Source organism: Caloenas nicobarica, chromosome Z (assembly GCF_036013445.1).
Source record: "Caloenas nicobarica isolate bCalNic1 chromosome Z, bCalNic1.hap1, whole genome shotgun sequence".
Lineage (NCBI taxonomy): Eukaryota > Metazoa > Chordata > Aves > Columbiformes > Columbidae > Caloenas > Caloenas nicobarica.
This window is the reverse complement of record NC_088284.1, coordinates 20,466,172-20,485,222: the sequence shown is the minus strand read 5'-3', so window position 1 is coordinate 20,485,222 and position 19,051 is coordinate 20,466,172.

The following is a 19,051-nucleotide window of genomic DNA, read 5'->3' as shown; positions in this document are numbered from 1 at the left end:
GTGCAGATTTAAGAAGGCTTTTTAACACCTACTTAGGTCCATTCTCCTTCAGTACAGTATCTAATCTGTGCATAACTTTAACATGCTTCTAAATCTCACTAAGTCAAAGCTTCAATAAAAAAATATCCTAAACACCTTTAAAAAAAAATCAGCCACAGGACGTTTAGATTACTGACAGAAAGGCAAACTGAGGGATTCATGCAGCTCTGAAGTAATAAAACAGAACCACATTACAACATGTATTACCTGTACACTCAGACTTTTTATTTAGATTTTTTTTAACCAGATATACTAGGAAGCAGAAATCTTCCACCCAGCTTCAGCTGCAAGAAGGAGGACTTCTACATGAAAAAAGGGATTCAGAATCTTCTTTTTATTGCTTCCTGACATTTCTTTCTCTGACCTGCTTTGAAAATTTGGTTCCACGTATCTTCTCCCTGGTAGAGAAATCTCTTGACAGCTCATCAGCTGAAAGACTTCATATTAGCCTCAGGCTGCTCTAAGAAGTGTTTTTTTGGCTCAAGAAAAGGAGCATGTGGGAGTCAGTATCGCTTAGGACAACACTGCCATGGACAGCAAAGCCTTGGGTGGAGAGAGAGTGAGAGAGCACAAGAGTAGACACTGATGTTGCTCAGATAAGAAAGCAGCATGAAACCCTGGAGGGTATTGTCCTTCCCTCATCACCAAATTACATTAATTGCAAAGCACAAGAGCAACACAGGACTGAAGAGACATAGTTTGTCACCACATTGTCCTGAAAAAAGGAGCCATACGTCACAGAGAAGAAGTTTTTTCTGTTTCTTTGAACTTTGTCTTCAAGATTTGACACTTAAAATTACTGCTTTAAACTTCCTCCCCCAAGACTCATAGATCAGCATGATATTAATAAGACCTGTTATACTGAGGGAAAAATATAGAAAAGTTAGAGAAACATTGCCAGGTGAAGGTTAAAGCAGAAGGGAGTGTTGTGCACTTTGGTCAGATGTTCAGTTTCTATGAGATCAGACCCCAACACGACTGGGCTAAAAGAGGAGAATGGTATTATCTTCCTAGCTAACAAATACAGCAACAGTAGTAACAAGAACAGCCATATCAATACTTACACTTTTGTTTCCCTGCTAGTTTTTAAATCTTTAGAGAGGACTCAGGATCATATTTTCAGCTGTTCCCTAGAATGACTTGAGTTAAAGTATAGTTAAAGAAATGAAAGCTTACATTGTCTTCATATTATTTTGGGGGTCTTAAAGAAACATATTGAATACTGCAAGACATATTACTCACTCATGAGCTCCAGCAGGAAAGCACAGGTCACCATGCTTGCTCGATGACATTTTTCAAACCTAATGCTGGGCCAAAACCCTGCCATTTTGGTAACAATGAAGCATTTTGGGAATGTATTTTAATTCTGCAAAATACTTCAATCTAACCCCTGAAACATTCACATTAAAAATATATTTGAATCTTCTTTATCTTTAAAGAATTTTGTTTTAAAATTTCCTTTAGTTTAAAAATCAGTTTTACTAAGCCCTGATTCAGTTTCAGTTGAATAAATTCTTTAAGAATCTGTCCACTGCAGCTGTGGCTAATTTTGGATATTAAATATTCAGCCACATAGTTCCTGTATGCTTACTCCATTGAAGAAAATAAAAGCTAAAGGGACCTACAAGGCTCCACCTCTGATGCATGATTAATCCATTACACAGACCTAGATGCTTTTCTAAGCTCCAGATGAAAAGTGAGCATAGGCCCCAACAAACAGAACAAAGTGTAGGAGCAAACAGAAGCAATATGATGACATGTCCTTGAAAACGGAAGAAAATTTGGAAGAACAAGTCCTGATGGAAACTATCTTGAGAGAGTTAAGGTTGGTGGCATGCACTAAAGAATGTTAGGAACCCGAAACAGCATTTGCAAGACTTATGTTTAATGTACTTTGGATGTGGGGCTTTACCACCACCAGGTAAGTGGGAAGGTGGGGAAGAAGGTCTGCACCCAGCAGGCAGTGCTGGCATGAGGACTACAGCACCGCATGGCTTCTCCCCTTCCTTCCCACTTGGGCAGGCACAAGACCCATGTCTGACTAGAATGGTGTTTAAGTACTGCCATTGCTTTCGGTAACAGCTGTTGCAGTCATGGAAGTGGACAAAAGTGGAAGCTTAAACTTCAGGGAGAAAAGCCAGCCTGGAGTGTGGATAGGGTGGCAGAGCCGGGGTGGGATGGGAAAGACCATGGCCACCATGCTGAGTGCCCTGCCATGCTGCTGGCCCTCCTAAAGTATGTCACCTCATGCCATTTCCATGGCTTTTGTGCTGCAGCCCTTGAACGCTGACCCCACAATAGCCGAGTCCTCACCCCTGCACCTGGAGAAAGGGACGAGCCCTCAGAGAGAGTCAAGTCCTCCAGGGACAGGCTTTTAGGAGGATGATGGGTTTCTAACCCAAGGTTTGTGCTGTTTAGATGGATGCGAAGTGGACATGGGTGGCAAGTCAGGTGGATCAGGCTGCTGGAGGCAACCTTAAATGTTAGCATAGATTCCCTTTGCTTCTACTTGCACATCTCATTACATATCCATCTTCCAGTGGTGTAACGAGCAGCACTGAAAAACCAACTACAACCCTACTGATCATTAGCTATAGAGATAACAGAATTTATTGGTTAAAGTCAATGTGGTTCAATGTAGCTTCATCAGCAAGGCTGAACTCATTAAAATATTTTTAAAGACTCTTAAAAAAAATTAAAATGCTTAAGTGAACAAGGACCAGATAAATGTTAGATAACAAAAGGTCACAAAAGAGCGTAATAATTTCAATGATTTACATTTCAATATATTTTGAAATCTCTTTCCTGGTATGAAACTCACTTAGAAGTAGAGGAACTGAGAAAAACATACAAGAAAATGAAATTGCAGCTGAAAAAAAAATCTTGTAAGCAGACACCACCTAAGCTAACACAAATATATATCATTCATGTGATTTGGCTTGGCACAAATTTTGTGCACTAAAGTGTTCGTCTGTTCAAAATGAATTAGATCTTTGTCATCTCAATATTTTAAATAGGAGTAATGTTTGAGGTATCATCAAATTGAGACACTTCATGCCAGCAAACCACAGGAAATTATATGTGATCAACCTGAAAGTTTATCCTCCATTTTATATATTAATGTAGGGGTGGTAAAATCTCTATAACAGGGGAAAATAATTACACATTTTGTCCCCATTCATTATGCCTGATTAGCTGGAGGAAAAGAAATATGCAGATAAGACACTAATTGCAGAGGGACATATGTTAACTCTGATGGGACCCCAAATGGCAGAGCTGGCATGCAGATTTGTCCTCATCTTGTCATTTCAGTGAGCATTTAAAAATCATCCAGCGATGGTTCTGCATTTTTCGCATTTAGAAATGGAGAAACTCCGTCAAGTTTCAAACACCGTGCAGTGTAACACAGGACCCTTTCTCCAGGCTTGCCCTCAGCCCAGCTACTGGCAATAGGTTCCACTCTTCTCTCTATGTCCTTCAGAAAATCTCTTTCTTTTAATCTCCATTAAGGCCTGCTGCTGTCTGCTGTGCCTGCCTGTATTCCTGTTGCAAAGTCCCGTCTGCTGGCTCAGTTCGACTCCTGCCATCCCTTCCTGCACCCGTGCTCCCCCACTCACCCCAAGGGAAGGGTTCTTACCTGCATCACATTTTTTGTTTCAGTTTTAAATAGCTCATTATCCATGCTGATCAAAGCAAACTGAATATGATTGGCCTTTTTTCTCTAGAGGATTAAACTGGTCTGTGTTAAAATGCAGAAAAAAGAAAGGTGGCATAGGATGGGAATCTAGAGCATGGTGTCTGCACAGTGGAAACCTTCAGGTGTGGGGTCCATCAGAAGGGCACAGCAGAAGACTGTTTGACATATTATTATTTTTTTTTTTTTCCTCCATGGCAATTCTCTTTGAGGGGTTGCTGTGTCAGTATAGTGTTTAATGTATAGTAGTATGTACTAACAAGACTTTCCATCTCTTGTTCGCTTTACACTGAGGCATATTAGCAGAAAGATCAAAGAAAGGTAATTTCGTCATAGCAAAATGTAGAAAATGTAAGAAAGAAGATAATCTGGGTCGGTGAGAATTTCATCCTACCTGAAGTGGAGAACTGGATGAAGAGTAGAGCCAAAAAAATTCCTCCAAAATATGCCGAGCTTTCAGTGTAATATGGAAACTGAATCCTCTGGCCCAGCAATATTATCAGTTCACAGTCCAATGAGGATTAGAGGTACGGGCACCACATCAAATGTTATAAATGTTGGTAAGAAAGCTGGGTGCTTCTTGCACTATTAGCACACGGTTCTGATTCACCTAATTTACCATAATGGGAGGTGATCTTAGAGGGACTCTCTGTCAACATGACTGTATCACCAGTGCAGTACAGCCCTAGATAGATCTGAGGTATCTCTAACCCGTGTTGTATTGCTCACTGTGAACATAACTGGAGGTTTTATAAGGCAGAACAGACTATCATGATGATGTGGTCAACCCTGCAGTACAACGCTTTCCAAAGGATATCACTCTCTCATCTCCTTATCAGTTTCATTTCTGATACCTGAGTTATTACATTTGGTCTTCTCCAAACTTAAAGCAGAGGAGGAACTCTGACGCCCCTGAAATTAGCTGTCCTTATCATTCAAGTTGTACATTTAAACTTATCTAAATCCAGCTTTCACTGGGCAGATCTTGTCTGCCTTTGTTTACAAAAATTATCAGAAATCCTTTCCGATGCAGATGATTGTAGTCAACCATGAAATTATCATTTTATCATGCGTTTGAACAAATAAACTAAATGTAGGGCTTTAAAGTTCTCTCTCAGTAAAACAAGTCTTTCTGACACAAAATTGTCCTTCAGCTATTTTCTGAAGTGCTCAGAACCAAACTCAACACTCTCATCAGAGTCTCACTCATGCCTGCATGCAAGGATATTATGATCATTGCAGTTGTCCACATTCTTGTACTTACACATTCTGGATCACAACAGTTGATTTAGCTGCTGCATTTACTGATATCACTCACTGAATTACATGGCCACCGTCTTACCTAACTTCATTTTGGAGCTATGACTTCCCTGAGCTCCGACCTCTATCCAATAAAAGGGATGAGGTAGTGCTGACATTGTCCAGATGATGTACAAAAGCTGACTTCTGGGAATGTGAGGCTGATGTTGAGTGCACCTATTTTGGTCAGGCACACTTGGGACTCTAATTGCTTGATCTCATGAGGTTGTTACTTGCCTTGCCCACATGCCTTACCTGCAAGCTGCAGTCAGCCCCCCAACTGCTTGGTCTGCCTAGATGGGCCACTCATTATGGGCTAGGTGGACGTCATTGCAGTCAGAAAAAAGTAAGTTTCATTGGGGAGTACATTACCCAATGCGGTTTCGATGAATAAAGCAAGGGTCATCATGCTTTTGAATTTCAGCACTATGGTTCAAGAGAAACATTGCCTACGTGGAGAGAGTAGAAGAGCAAAAATGAAAGAAGGGGTGGAAATCATACTACATGGGGAGAAGTGGAAAGGCAACTCTTGGTGCCTGCAGAGGCAGCACGAGCAGGATGAGGTGACCTGCAGTAGGAGGGCTCACCCACCTTATGCTCTCCTGAATGATCAGCATGGTGCTTGTGGAGAGGTTTGCCAGGTTCTGTGTGATGTCAGCATCACATAAACAGGAGCCAATGTCTCAGAGAGAAGAAAGACAAAAGGCCTGACTGGTTTTGGGGCCTCTGCACATAGGCAGGGTCCTGAACATACTGCTCTGAATTTATGCCTTTTGTAATTTAAGGGGTGACGACACCTACAGTATTACAGGGCTTTTTCATTGCTGTAGGTGCAGCATAGGCCAAGAAGGAGATTTTTGTTTGATATTTACCTCATTGAACAATATAAGCTCCACTGGCAAGAGGTCCTTGCAGTCAGCAGAGCCACATGCACTGCAGGAGGAGCCACTAGCTGCAGACCCGCAGGGAGGCTCCGTGATTCCCCTTTCTTCCCAGCTCCTGCAGCAGTTCCCTTCCTGAATTCTGCCTTGCACAGCACCAGCCAGTGTTTTCTACCACTACACCAGCTGACTTCTCTCCACCAAAATGCATACAGGAAAGTTAGATATATGCCGGCTCCTAATGCCTACCACATGTATGGATTAACATCACGTTCTGCTGTCTGGACTTCTGGGAATGGCACTGAATTTTGCATGTAAGGCACAATTTTTATCATAGCTTTCATTCTGCAGTGGATTATGTGCTAGGAGTGTTGTTTTAGAACTCCAAACAAAAATGTCGAAGCCAAGCCATAAACTGATCACAGTTCCACGAACCTGTGCCAAGGCCCTGCAGGAAAGTGAAGCAATGCTGGTGAAAAACAATAAACAGGGATTGCTTACAGGTTACGGAAGTTGCCCAACTTCTTAGTGACCTCGGCCTGAGGTGGAGTTTGTAACAAAACACAAAAACAGACATACCTCCCCTGGTTTCACTTTTCAAGGCAAACATTTCAAGCCCAACCTCAGTGCAGCCAGGGTATAATTGCCACAGGAGCAATCGGCTTCAAGATGTTTGTGTTCACAACTAGAACGTTCTGTAAACCTGCACTAAATCGCCTCTGCTTGAAAAAGAAAGAAGAAAAAACAGGGAGGGAAACAAAAATTTGAATACTGAGCAGCCAAAGAGAAAAAAACAAACCACAACAGACGCCAGCTGCTGAAATGCACATTTGTTGCAACCTGAGATTCAGCTAGGAAAGTGATCAGCAAGATACTAAGTCCAAGTATGGCAGAAAACAAAAAGATGGTTCTGCCTGTGGACTTCTGGACAGGGTGGTGATACTGTTGTTGTCCACTATTTCTCCCTCTGATCAAGCACAAAGAGAGTTTGTGAAGCGCCAGCTTCTTTTCTCAAGGAGACAGCAGTAAAAACCAGGCGAGATTTGATGGTTTGGGACCTGTGCTCTCCACTTGCCACAACACAGCTGGCTAGAGGAGCTGAGCCAGTTTAGAGAGCTAAACTGTCCACATCTTGGCGTAGAAGGAGAGCAGGTTTCTGCCCCTGCGAGGAATGGGGCAGTCCAGGGACTGAAGAGAGACACAGGGACACAGTGACAATGGGCCCTTCCACCCTGACCCAAGGCTAGCCAGAAGGCACACGTGGCTGAGTCCCTCAGGGCTTCCAACCTGCTCGCGTAAGCTTGTAACTAAGGTAAAACAAATACACCGAATGCCAAAGTGCAACACCAGCGTTCAAATATTCCACATGTCATGACACATACCATCCCTCCTTCCCAGAAACCATGCTGTACAGCCATACCTTCACTTAGGCAAACCCAGGTCATCTTTTTTTAGCATTTGCATTGTCTTCCTTGAATGTTACTGTTCTCTGAATGTTTCATTTTCCTTTCAGTCTCAGATCCAGTAGATTTTACTAAGCTTTCCTGCACAGACTCAGCCACACTCAAAGGAAAGCCAAGAGAAATTTCAGCTGCTGGATTATAACTATTGAGAAACAGGACTGTATTGTGAGATCCTCCACAATCACAAATACACCACTCAGTGGTTTAAAATCATTATGTTAATGTGTACGCTGTAAAGTTATGATTGCACTTGCAAACTTCATCACGTTTATAACAAAACTGAAAATTTTTAGTGCTTGCCAATGCTTCACTTGTTAGCTTCTTCCACTGACCCCTTATTTTGCATGCTAAATCTCTCAGCATTTGTGTATGCTTATGTGAAGAGAACTTTGCATGGATAAGAGATTTGCATCACAAATGGTACTGAAATAATAACTTGGCACTTTCTCAGCTGTTACACTTAAATTTCTCAGCCCTCTCATTATTGTAGAGACATAAAATTCAAAGTGGAATCTTCCAGTTTAGCTCCCACTCTAGGAAAATAATTTCAAAGTAACTGAGTAAAAGAGGGAAAAATAATTTCCATGGGATTTGTGCTTCTCAGTCACTTTGTGTTACCTAATACTTGGCTTGATTTCTCACTGCTTAACACTCTACATTGATTTATTAGAACTTGGTCATTACTTACAAATATTTGATTCTATATTTGCCTAAAATGGGGTTCTACACCTGACTTTGAGGAACTGTTTTGGAACGGACTGTCCATTTTTTCTTCCACAGAATAGTATTTACAAGGCTGCTGTCCCTGATAATGCTCTTTCCATTTTATAGCCCCTGTGCCTAACTATGGGGATACATGGGACAGTTTTATTGTTTACTGTGGATTGTCATTCAGCAATTACAGGAAAACACATATATAACATTTTGGAGATGTGCCCAAAATTTGGAGTGTTTTTATGTCGGCTCACTCAGGACTTAGAATATGTATGAGAAGAACTGATTTCCTTCTAGTAAGAAGTCAGAAAACGATTGACAATAGGTAGAAATGGACATTCATTTGAAGTGCTAACATTGCTAAGTACAGTTTTAAAGGCATGTAGAGTATAAAAGAGGTTGCAGTCATCCCACATTAGCATTCCCCTTCCCAGGGAAGGTTGGCCGTGCAGGATCTCTGTGTCTGTTGCAGTTAGCTTCAGCCCCACAGCAAAGAGGATGTATACACCATCACAAGCATGCTTTGTAAAAGAAAGTGAAATCAAGTTATTTACAGCACACTGTTTTGGGGCTATCAATAACAAAACCCACAAAACAATTTTTAAGATAAGCAAATATTAACTTTATTTCACAAAGAGGAAACTCACCCAGCAATGTGAACTGTGAATCTTGCCAGCATCTTTTAGCAGCCTTTTTTATCTGCCAAATTTAATTACCTGAAAAAGATCAGAAATTTGGAAAAGAAATTGAGCACTGAACACTGTTGGTTAGGAAAACATGTTTGAAAAAGCACCGATTTTTTACCAGAACTGCATGGTCTGGAGTACTTTTTATTTCTGCTCTACTGGAGACTTAATGAAGGCAGCGTTGTTAGCAATAAGTGGTAGCTAAAGACACTAAATGAATGAATATGGATTTACAGTGAAGTCATGGTAGCTGTCGAACTGATTTCGGGAAAGTCAGGATTTTAACCAACCACAATGTTACATTATGAACCATGATTTTGTACTTAGAAAGTAGTAGCGATAATGATAACAAAACCTTTCATTTCTGCTCCATTCTGAAACTACAGAAAGTCTGTACCAAAAAAAAGTGACTTCTTAATCTTGAGAGATTTTGATTTGAACTTTTATGCCAGCTTCACTTTATTTTCTCTAAAATTGTTCACTCCTGTAAAATCATGATGTAAACCCTGGTTTTATTTATTTATTAATATGTAGCTGAGCACAGTAACAAGGGACATAAGGTGGGAAATGAACCATGCATCAGAACAGGACATATGAATGTCCTGATTCTGCCACAAATACGCAGTTTTGGGTCTGCAGGGGTGTCAACCTCGTTTTCACCAGGGGCCACATCAGCCTCGCGGGATGAGTGTTATTTTAGGACTGTATAAATGTAGGAGTAGTTACATTTATAAGGTCCTAAAATAACATTCAGCCCTTTGAAGGCAATCGCGAGGCTGATGTGGCCCCTGGTGAAAATGAGGTTGACACTCCTGCTATGTAGGTATCTAAATAAGTATCTTGAATCTGTCCCAGGCACCTTTTCTATCTAACAGTGGTTTACACTGTCACAGAAGTGGTATTTTAACAAACACATGCAGAATCTTGAAGTTTCCTGACAATCGACTCGTGCACATACAAATGAGAAAATGGTGTTCAGATAGGAAGCTAACAAAAAGTGATGTTTTCCTGTTTACCTAGCAGGGCCAATACTTACAGATTGAAAAGTTTGTTATAGTCCTGAATACTGTTAACATGCTCTTACTAAAATAAAAATGACCAACATTTCACGTGCACTGAATACCTGAAATTTTCTGCTCCAATGTAAGAATACTCAGCTGATGGAAGAGAGGGTTCAACAACAACTTGTAACAAAGAAGGCACCAGCACTGGAGACTATGGGGAGTTAAACCACTCTTAATGTTTTGAACAGTTTATTTAGTTAGGCTAGAAAGCCTCAGCACAGAAAGTCTGGAAACAGAAGCAGATTTGATAACTGATTTTATGTTAGTCGCCAAGGTGGAAGGAACACTGCAGTGAGCAGGGGGCTTCTTGCACCAGTGGGATTTTGTCATAAACATCAATGAAGCAAAGGTAGCTCCCAGCAGCTGTTCCATTTAGCTTTCTGCCTCTCTTCATCTATTATTGAAAAATAGTTGTATTTGTTTTATATAATCATTCAAAAATTGCTTTTTAGTTTAATTGCTGTGAACATCCATGCTTGAATATGAAGGGGATAATTAATGTGTGAACCAGACTATCTGTTGCTCATTTCATTTGTATTTTATAACCTCATATAAACAGGAATAGGGTTGTGGTCAATGATGCAGAGTCCAGATGGACATCTGTTGTTAGTGGGGTTCCCCAGGGGTCAGTACTGGCTCCAGTCCTGTTCAACCTCTTCATCAATGACCTGGATGAAGAGACTGAGTGGACCCTCAGCAAGTTTGCTCATGTTACCAAGCTGGGAGGAAGGGTTGATACACCAGAAGGCTGTGCTTCCATTCAGTGAGACCTGGACAGGCTGGAGGACTGGGCAGAGAAGAACCTGGTGAAGATTAACAAAAGCAGGTGTAGGGTCCTGGACCTGGGGAGGAATAACTCCAGGCAGCAGTACAGGTTAGGGGTGAACCTGCTGGAAAGCAGCATTGCAGAGAAGGACCTGGGAGTTCTGGTTGACAACAGGTTGACCATGAGCCAACAATGTGCCCTTGTGGCCAAGAAGGCCAATGGTATCCTGGGGTGCACTAGGAAAAATGTGACCAGCAGGTCGAGGGAGATTGTCTTCCCCTTTTACTCTGCCCTGGGGAGGCTGCACTGGAGTACTGCATCCAGTTCTGGGCTCTCCAGTTTAAGAAGGACAAGGAATTACTGGAGGGAGTCCAACAGCAGGCTACAAAGATGACCAGGAGCCTAGAGCACCTTTCTGATGAGGAGAGACTGACAGAGCTGGGTCTGTTCAGCCTGGAGAAGAGAAGGCTGAGAGGGGACCTCATCAATGCTTGTAAATATCTTCAGGCTGGGTGTCCAGAGGATGGGACCAGACTCTTTTCAGTGGTGCCCAACGACAGGATGAGGGGTAATGGGCACAGACTGAAGCACAGGAAATTCCATCTGAATATAAGGAGAAACTTCTGTACTGTGAGAGCGCCAGAGCCCTGGAACAGGCTTTCCAGAGAGGTTGTGGAGTCTCCTTCTCTGGAGACATTCAAACCCACCTGGACATGTTCCTGTGCGATCTGATCTGGTGACCCTGCTCTAGCAGGTGGGTGAGACTAGATGATCTCTAGAGGTCCCTTCCAACCCCAACCAGTCTGTGATTCTGTCATTCTATGAATGTTGTAGTAATTTGCATTATTCATGTAAGTTACTAAAAATGCATAGGATTGATATGTACAAACTGAAAATTCCTAATCCAAAATCTAAATTACGTTTATGAGTCACAAGTATATTTCTACATCTTTGGATCACTTTGTGAGTGCCTGGCAAAGATGAAAGGGTCTGAATTTGTTTGAAAATGTCTTTTAAAACAATAATTTCAATAACTAATAGTGGATTTTAGAGCTCTGCTAATTATGTTTGTCATGCAATTTACTCTGAAAGTCTTTCATCTGCTTTAAAACCACAAAAATCTGGTGCCTTCAAATCAGATGCAAGAATGCACTACATCTGAAAACACAGTCTACAACTGTTATTTCAGATGACAAGCTCCAGTTGATTACCCTGATTAAAACTTAACAGCTCTTATACTGGGTTTCCCATCTCTAAAGAGATACAGATATTCGTATTACCATATTTTGTTCCATGTCTTCTTTTAAACTCACTACCTAATAGACTGTTTTGTTGTGTAATTTTTTTTTTTTTTAAAAAAAGGTACTTGTGAAAAAAAACATTGACCAATGTAGATTTTTTATTTACCCTGAAGATGTACAAATGGTTCACTTATGTGTGGGTGCGACGTGACACTTTTGCCTGTGGTTTATGTGCTAGAACTGTTTCATCAAATGAGCCACTAGCATGCAGGCAACCTGTTGCTGGTTGTATGTGTTGGGAATGAATGATTGTGGTCTGCATGTTTCTCATAGCTCAGCACTTTACAGTTACTTAATTGTATAAGAGAAATCTCTGTCTTTAGAAGAGGTTGCACTTCTCACAGGTGAAAATGGAAAAATGTAATGCAAAGCCCCTTCCCTTCCCTTCCCTTCCCTTCCCTTCCCTTCCCTTCCCTTCCCTTCCCTTCCCTTCCCTTCCCTTCCCTTCCCTTCCCTTCCCTTCCCTTCCTGATAGTTTTATTCCAAGTATATTAAGCTGGAAAACCAAACAGATTTGTGCTGTTCTTAAAAAGCACAGACTAATCCTTCAAAACTGATTTGTCATTGTGTTAAATTTTGACCAAAGTTTTCTTAAATACAATTCGAAAGTCAGACTCTTATGTTTCTCTTTGTCTGTCCTAGGAACACTTGACTGAAATAGAAGATATGTGAAGATCAGTGCTCCAAATGAATATTCCCAGTGCTACTGAGATTAACATGTAGCTAAAGCACCTAAATCTATCAAAGTCAAAGAGGATATGTTTCCACCGGCACATGGAAGTTCAGGGTGAGGAGAACTTGAGAACTGCATCCCAGACCTGTCACACTGCTGAACTGTGGGCTGACTCACTGCTCTCTTGAGGATCCTTGCAATAAGATGTCTCTAATACAAGCCTTTTCATGGTGCACTTAGGGAGACTACCAAAGTGATGTATGAATAACCATTAATATGTTGCAGTAGTTTTTACTGCGTTCACTCTCCAGGTCTTCCAATGCCATTTCAGGAGTTTATTGCATCCTCAAATACCACTGCCACGTGTTACAACCTGTATCTTCAGGTTCATGCAATAAAACCAGTGTTCTGATGAGCTGTCACACAGTCCTGCTTTCAACTGAAAAAAAGCAGAGAAATTAAGACCACAGGCACCATGTGAATCCTGGTGCAGACTTGGGTTCAAGTCCCAGGTAGTCTGGATGCAACCGTTACGCTCTTGAGAGGTTAATCCTACACAGCTTGGATGCCAGCCAGCATCAGGGCAGGGTAGTCCTTAACTTATTTATTTAGCAACATAGACGTAAGCCTAGGCATCTTTCTACTGCCCAAGAGTAGGTCTCAGTGTCTGCTAAATACCTGAAATAACATCCTTAATCATCTCCTTCCTTCCTTCCACCTTGCTGTCACTCCTCTCTTTACCGTCCACTCAGTCTTTGGGATCTGTCAGCTTCTGCTTCTGTCCTCCCCTTCTTTTCTCTCTCAGTGATGCCCCTCAGAAGCACCACTCATTAGTTTTGTCCAAAATGCTAGTTGAACCATAAAAAACCGAACAGCAGAGTGGAGATTAAAAAATCAGAGCTTTCTACTACAATGCCACCACCAATTTTGAAATGTCCTTTTTAACAGAAAAGTTTAACTGAACCTAACTTCATGCCCATTCTAGTCCTCCAGAGTAAGTGACACACCCTCTGAAGAAATAGAAAGATACTTACCCTTTGTGACTGCATGGAGGCAAGAATCTATGCAGAAAAAAATTTTAGAAGTTCCTAATCAATGCTATTGATTCTGAATTTGAAAAGCTCACAAGATTATGTATAAGAGGCTGAAGGTGTTCCCCAGCACTGCAATAGCCTGACAAAGGATGTCTTTGACATCTTTTTAGATTGTAGGAAAAAAAACTGACCTGATATGGAATTTCCTGAGGGTATTTAAAACATGTGTTAAAATCAAATATGTAAATGATTATATATGAGTCACTGCTGCCGTGGTGATTACTGAGACATTAGTTTCATTTGGTTTGGGTGTTTGAAAATTTTCCAAAGCCCTTCACTTTTACAGAGGCATGGCAATCAATCTAATGCAAGGAACATTCAGCAACAGTAAGACAACGTCTGAATTAGGTCAGCTTGTATTTGTGAGTGTGTTAGAAGTGCAACCTACTCAGATCAAATTAGGTCAGCCCACAGTGTCCTGCTTATTGAAATACGTCTCTAGAACAGGACATACAAAATCTGTTGAAACATTAACTGAGAAAGCCAGAGCAACTTGGAGTGTGCCATCTTTTGTTTCAGATCATTGTACCTATATTTGGCCCTTATAAATGGAAGCGAGAAAAAATACCATCAACTTACCTTTCTTTAGTATAATTTTGTATCTCCTCCTCCAATACCATTTACCTGTTTATTTTATTATATGTCTGACTGAATATCATTGCTTAATCAGCCAGATGAAAATTAGCAAGAGTATTCTACAGCATATATTCTGCTTGCAGAGTAAATCCAGCAACATAAAACTTGCATTTTCTTCAACTTTAATTTTACAAAAGCATTCTAGTCTTTCTAAGTGTTAACTTTTCATGCTCATACATTCTTTGGCTAACGAGAAGCAATGTGATAACATACATTGGTACTTTCTTTTTAGTTGCACAGCTTCTTCACTAAGCCCTCAAACATGATGTTTCCTTAAACCATGTATGTGTAATATATACTTATTGGGTATTTATGTTTTACCATATGTTCCTTTACTGATTAACATCTCTCTAATAATACAATACTACTAGAATATAATTGATTTAGTATCTTGCACCTGCAGCTCAACTTCACTACCCTAAAAAGACTTTTGATGCTGACACACGCGAGACTTTAAGCTTATAAATACATGGATGCACTACAAGATCAGTATTCTCAGCACTTCACTACAGAAAACATGGAATTCCTTACATGAGGGTAAACTATTTAATGTGCAAAAGCTTTATGTCTGTAATAGAAATTAACAAAACTTACAGCCAGCCTTCCAAAAAACATTCCTGGCCTCTGTTTCATGTACGCTAAACTCATCTGAACTAAAAGTCTTTTAGAGAGCAATAGTTTAACACAGCCATATCGATTAAGACACCATAGTTACAGTATTATCTTGAAAATCTCTTGTAAAATATTTTTCAAAATATTGTGCAACTCCTGCCAAACAAATCTGATTAAACTTGATCTAATTTAAAAATGCACAAACCCATGTTATGTGAGATTGAGTCTGTATTTCTAAATACAGAGCAGCTGAATAACTGTTCAGTTCTGGTATCAACACCTGTCTGCAGGTTGAGAAGGACCAATGAATAATGCAGATCTGAAAACATGATTTACAATGCCTAAGTCCATTTAGCAGTATAGACTATTCTCTAACTCTGAGAGTGCTTAGACCGCTTAAATGCTTACATAAAGCTAACATGGAGGTGAGCTCAGTGTTTCAGAACTAAGTCTCCAAGAGCATTGATGTGATCAAGACCAGCTCTAATACTCACAGGCAATGAACTAAATGTCTAGAAGGCAGCACATTTCCCAAATCCCCCCCAAGTCCAAGAAGAGGATAGCTGCTGTCAACAGCACATTTTAAAGAAAACTGCATCTGTCTTTCACAGTAAGATGGGCTTACTAATTTTCTAAGGAGAGCGGTAAGTTTTAAACCTTTGTCACATACTTGTTTACATTTGGCCTTTTCTTCTTTAAAAACAGATCAGAAACCTTTGTTAGCAATTTATTGAGGAGATAGAAGGTGAGAGAAGAATAGCGAATACTAAAGTAATATCTGATTTCTAGATAGGCGTAACGTAAGTTAAACTATAAAGTCTAGCCCAATACTTGGGGTGCTTTATTTGAAAATGTGAACCCAGTTAATACAGAGGAAAGTCCATACAGACATATGGGGAGAGACATCAGAACTTTTTCTTTTTAAATGAAAGATTTAAAAACCATCTGGTCATTGTATCTAGCTTCCAAAAAAAAAGCTTTTCAGCCTAGAACACAAAGCATAACAAAGTCCAGGCACTGAAGTGCGAAGTTAGAATTCAATCTGAACAAGAAGTGCACATTTTTACAAATGAGAGTAATAATTAGAATAAATTGATGTCTGATGTTCTAAGCTCTCTGTCTCCTAATCCCCTGCAATCACAAACGGACACTTTTCTAAAAACCTTCGGGAAGAATTACTAGGCTTTTTTTGAGAGGAATCTTAGGATGAAGTTTCTTGCAATCAAAGGTAAAATCTCCAGACAAAAACTTGGTTTAGTTTGAAATCAGTAACAAACAGTCCACTGATTTTAGTAGAGACAAAAATTCACACTACGAATATAAATGCTCCAAAACAAACTGATGGCAGGAAAAAATCTTTGATTTTATCTGAGTACCAGCTTTTTTTTTTTTTTCTTTTTTTTGAGTTTGTCCTCATTTTGTTCCTTACCTTACCATTGTTTTTGTTGTTTGTATGTTCAGATGTGGGTAGTGGTAAAGAAGAGGAAGCTTGTTTCTTACTTCTAATTCATCTGTTTCTAAGAAGCTACCCTAGCCCTTCCTTTGCTCAGCTTTGGATCTTTTAATGAGTCTTGCATGTTAACTATTTGGGCTCGCAACTGAGCAGGAGAAGAAGTAACAGGAAGACTTTTCTCTTTTTTCTTAGCACCAAAGTGAAGAAGGATCAATTCAAACTAGGATAGTTTGCCTGGGGAAGAGAGAAAGCTGTGCTGGTGTCATGTAGTTTATGCAATTCAGATAGTGAGAGGTAAAAATGTGCCATGGGCTAAGCTTCAGAGGGCTCATCTAATTCAACAAACTTTAAAGGAAGTGGTGAGGGAGAAAAAAAGCCAAATAGGCTGAGGTACCGAAAACATATTTCTTTTAAAGTAAAAGCTAATTGTTGCTTGAAATGTTAAGCAGAAAATATAAAGAGATTCACGTTCATATAAAAAAATAAGGGAAAAAAACCAACCAACCAAACAAACAAAAAGCCTTCCATGGATTTTTCAAGATCCTGTTGATATGGAACAAAGCTGAAACCTTCTATTTCCTGCTCACTTTGCCAATGGAAGAATGGAAAAGATAAGAGGCATTTGTCAGAAAGCTGATTTTTTATCTCCTAAGGATGTATGCGTGCTGCAGAACACATTATAAAGTTCGGATGCTTAAGTTTAGCCATGGCACTACAGGAAATTACCAGCCTCTGTTTGTTTTAACAAGACTCTTTTCAGTGCCTGAGCTAGCTAATTAACTTACTTGCTGCCAGCTTTGACACCTCTATATTACATTTTACTTGACAAAGAGACATATCCTTATTGTAGAACCCTAACCACAAGACCATCCTTCTTCCCTTTCAGGTTTCCTCCCAGAAACAATGTGAATGACATGCCCATTTAAAAACAAATGCTGGTTTCATTGTGTCACTATTAATCATCACGAGGCTAAAAAGGAAAACATGATGCTAAATCAATTGGGACATGTACTACCTGAACTTCAGTTCTCATGGTAATCAAGGTTTTGTTGTGTGTTTAATCTAGCCCTCAGTACACAGGACTTTGAATTCCAGGTCATTTCAGCATGTACAGTTTTTTAAATACTGAATCACAGAATCACAGAATCATTTCCGTTGGAAGAGACTCTCAAGATTCAGTCCAACCATAACCTAATTCTAGCACTAAACTACGTCCCTAAGTGCCACATCTACACGTCTTTCAAATACCTCCAGGGATGGTGACTCAACCACTTCCCCGGGCAGCCTGTTCCAATGCCTGACAACCCCTTCTGTGAAGCATTTTTTCCTAATATCCAGTCTTAACCTTCCCTGGCACAACTTGAGGCCATTTCCGCTTGTCCTATCACTTGCTACTTGTGAAAAGAGACCAACGCCCTCCATGCTACAACCTCCTTTCAGGTAGTTGTAGACAGTGATAAGATTTCCCCTCAGCCTCCTTTTGTCCAGGCTAAACAGCCCCAGCTCCCTCAGCTGCTCCTCATCAAACTTGTGCTCCAGGCCCTTCACCAGCTTTATTGTCCTCTGAACTTGCTCCAGCACCTCAATGTCTTTCTTATAATGGAGGGCCCAAAGCTCAACACGGTATTCAAAATGGGGCCTCACCAGTGCTGTGTACTGGGAGAAAATCACTTCCCTAGTCCTGCTGGCCACACTATTCTTGATGTATGCCAGGATGCTGTTGGCCTTTTTGGCCACCTGGGCACACTGCTGGCTCATGTTCAGCTGTTGTTGATCAACACCCCCAGATTCTTTTCCACCAGGCAGCTTTCCAGCCACTCTTCCCTGAGCCTGTAGCGCTGCCTGGAGTTTTTGTGACCCAAATGCAAGGTCTGGCAATTGGCCTTGTTAGACCTCATACAACTGGCCTCAGTTCAACAATCCAGCCAGTCCAGATCCCTCTATAGACCCTTCCTACCCTCCAGCAGTTCAACACTCCCACCCAACTTGGTGTCATCTGCAGACTTACTGAGAGTGCACTCAATTCCCTCGTCCAGATAATTGATAAAGAGCCTAAATAGAACTGGCCCCAATACTAAGCCCTGGGGAACACCACTCGTGACCAGATGCCAACTGGATTTGGCTCCGTTCACCACAACTCTTTGGGCCCAGCCATGCAGCCAGTTCTTTATCCAGTGAAGAGTACACTCATCCAGGCCATGAGCTGCCAGCTTCTCCAGGAGAATGATGTGGAATACAGTGTCAAAATGATTTTATTTTTGTGCTGTGCTGGTTTAGCTGGGATCGACTTTTCTTCATAGTAGTTAGAATTTTTTTTTTAGTACCTAGTACAGTCTTTTGTTTTGGATTTAATACAAGAATAATGTGATAGCACACTGAATTTCCCATGCTTTGCTGGGAAGAGTTAACTTTTTTCTTTGCGGTAAGTAAGCCTTGTTTTCGAGTTGATATGGAAAGAATATGAGAATTCACTGATGTTTCAGATGTTGCCAAGGAGACCAAGGTCTTTTGCAACTTTCCAGCTGCAGGTGGAAATAGCAACTGAGAGGGGCAGAGACAGGACAGTACCTAGATTAGAATCAAGGTTGGTCAATGAAATATTCCCTACCATCAGTGTCATCCTCAGTATGCAGCTGGAGGCAGCTTTGGCAGCTCATTAGTTTGTTAGTCTGATGT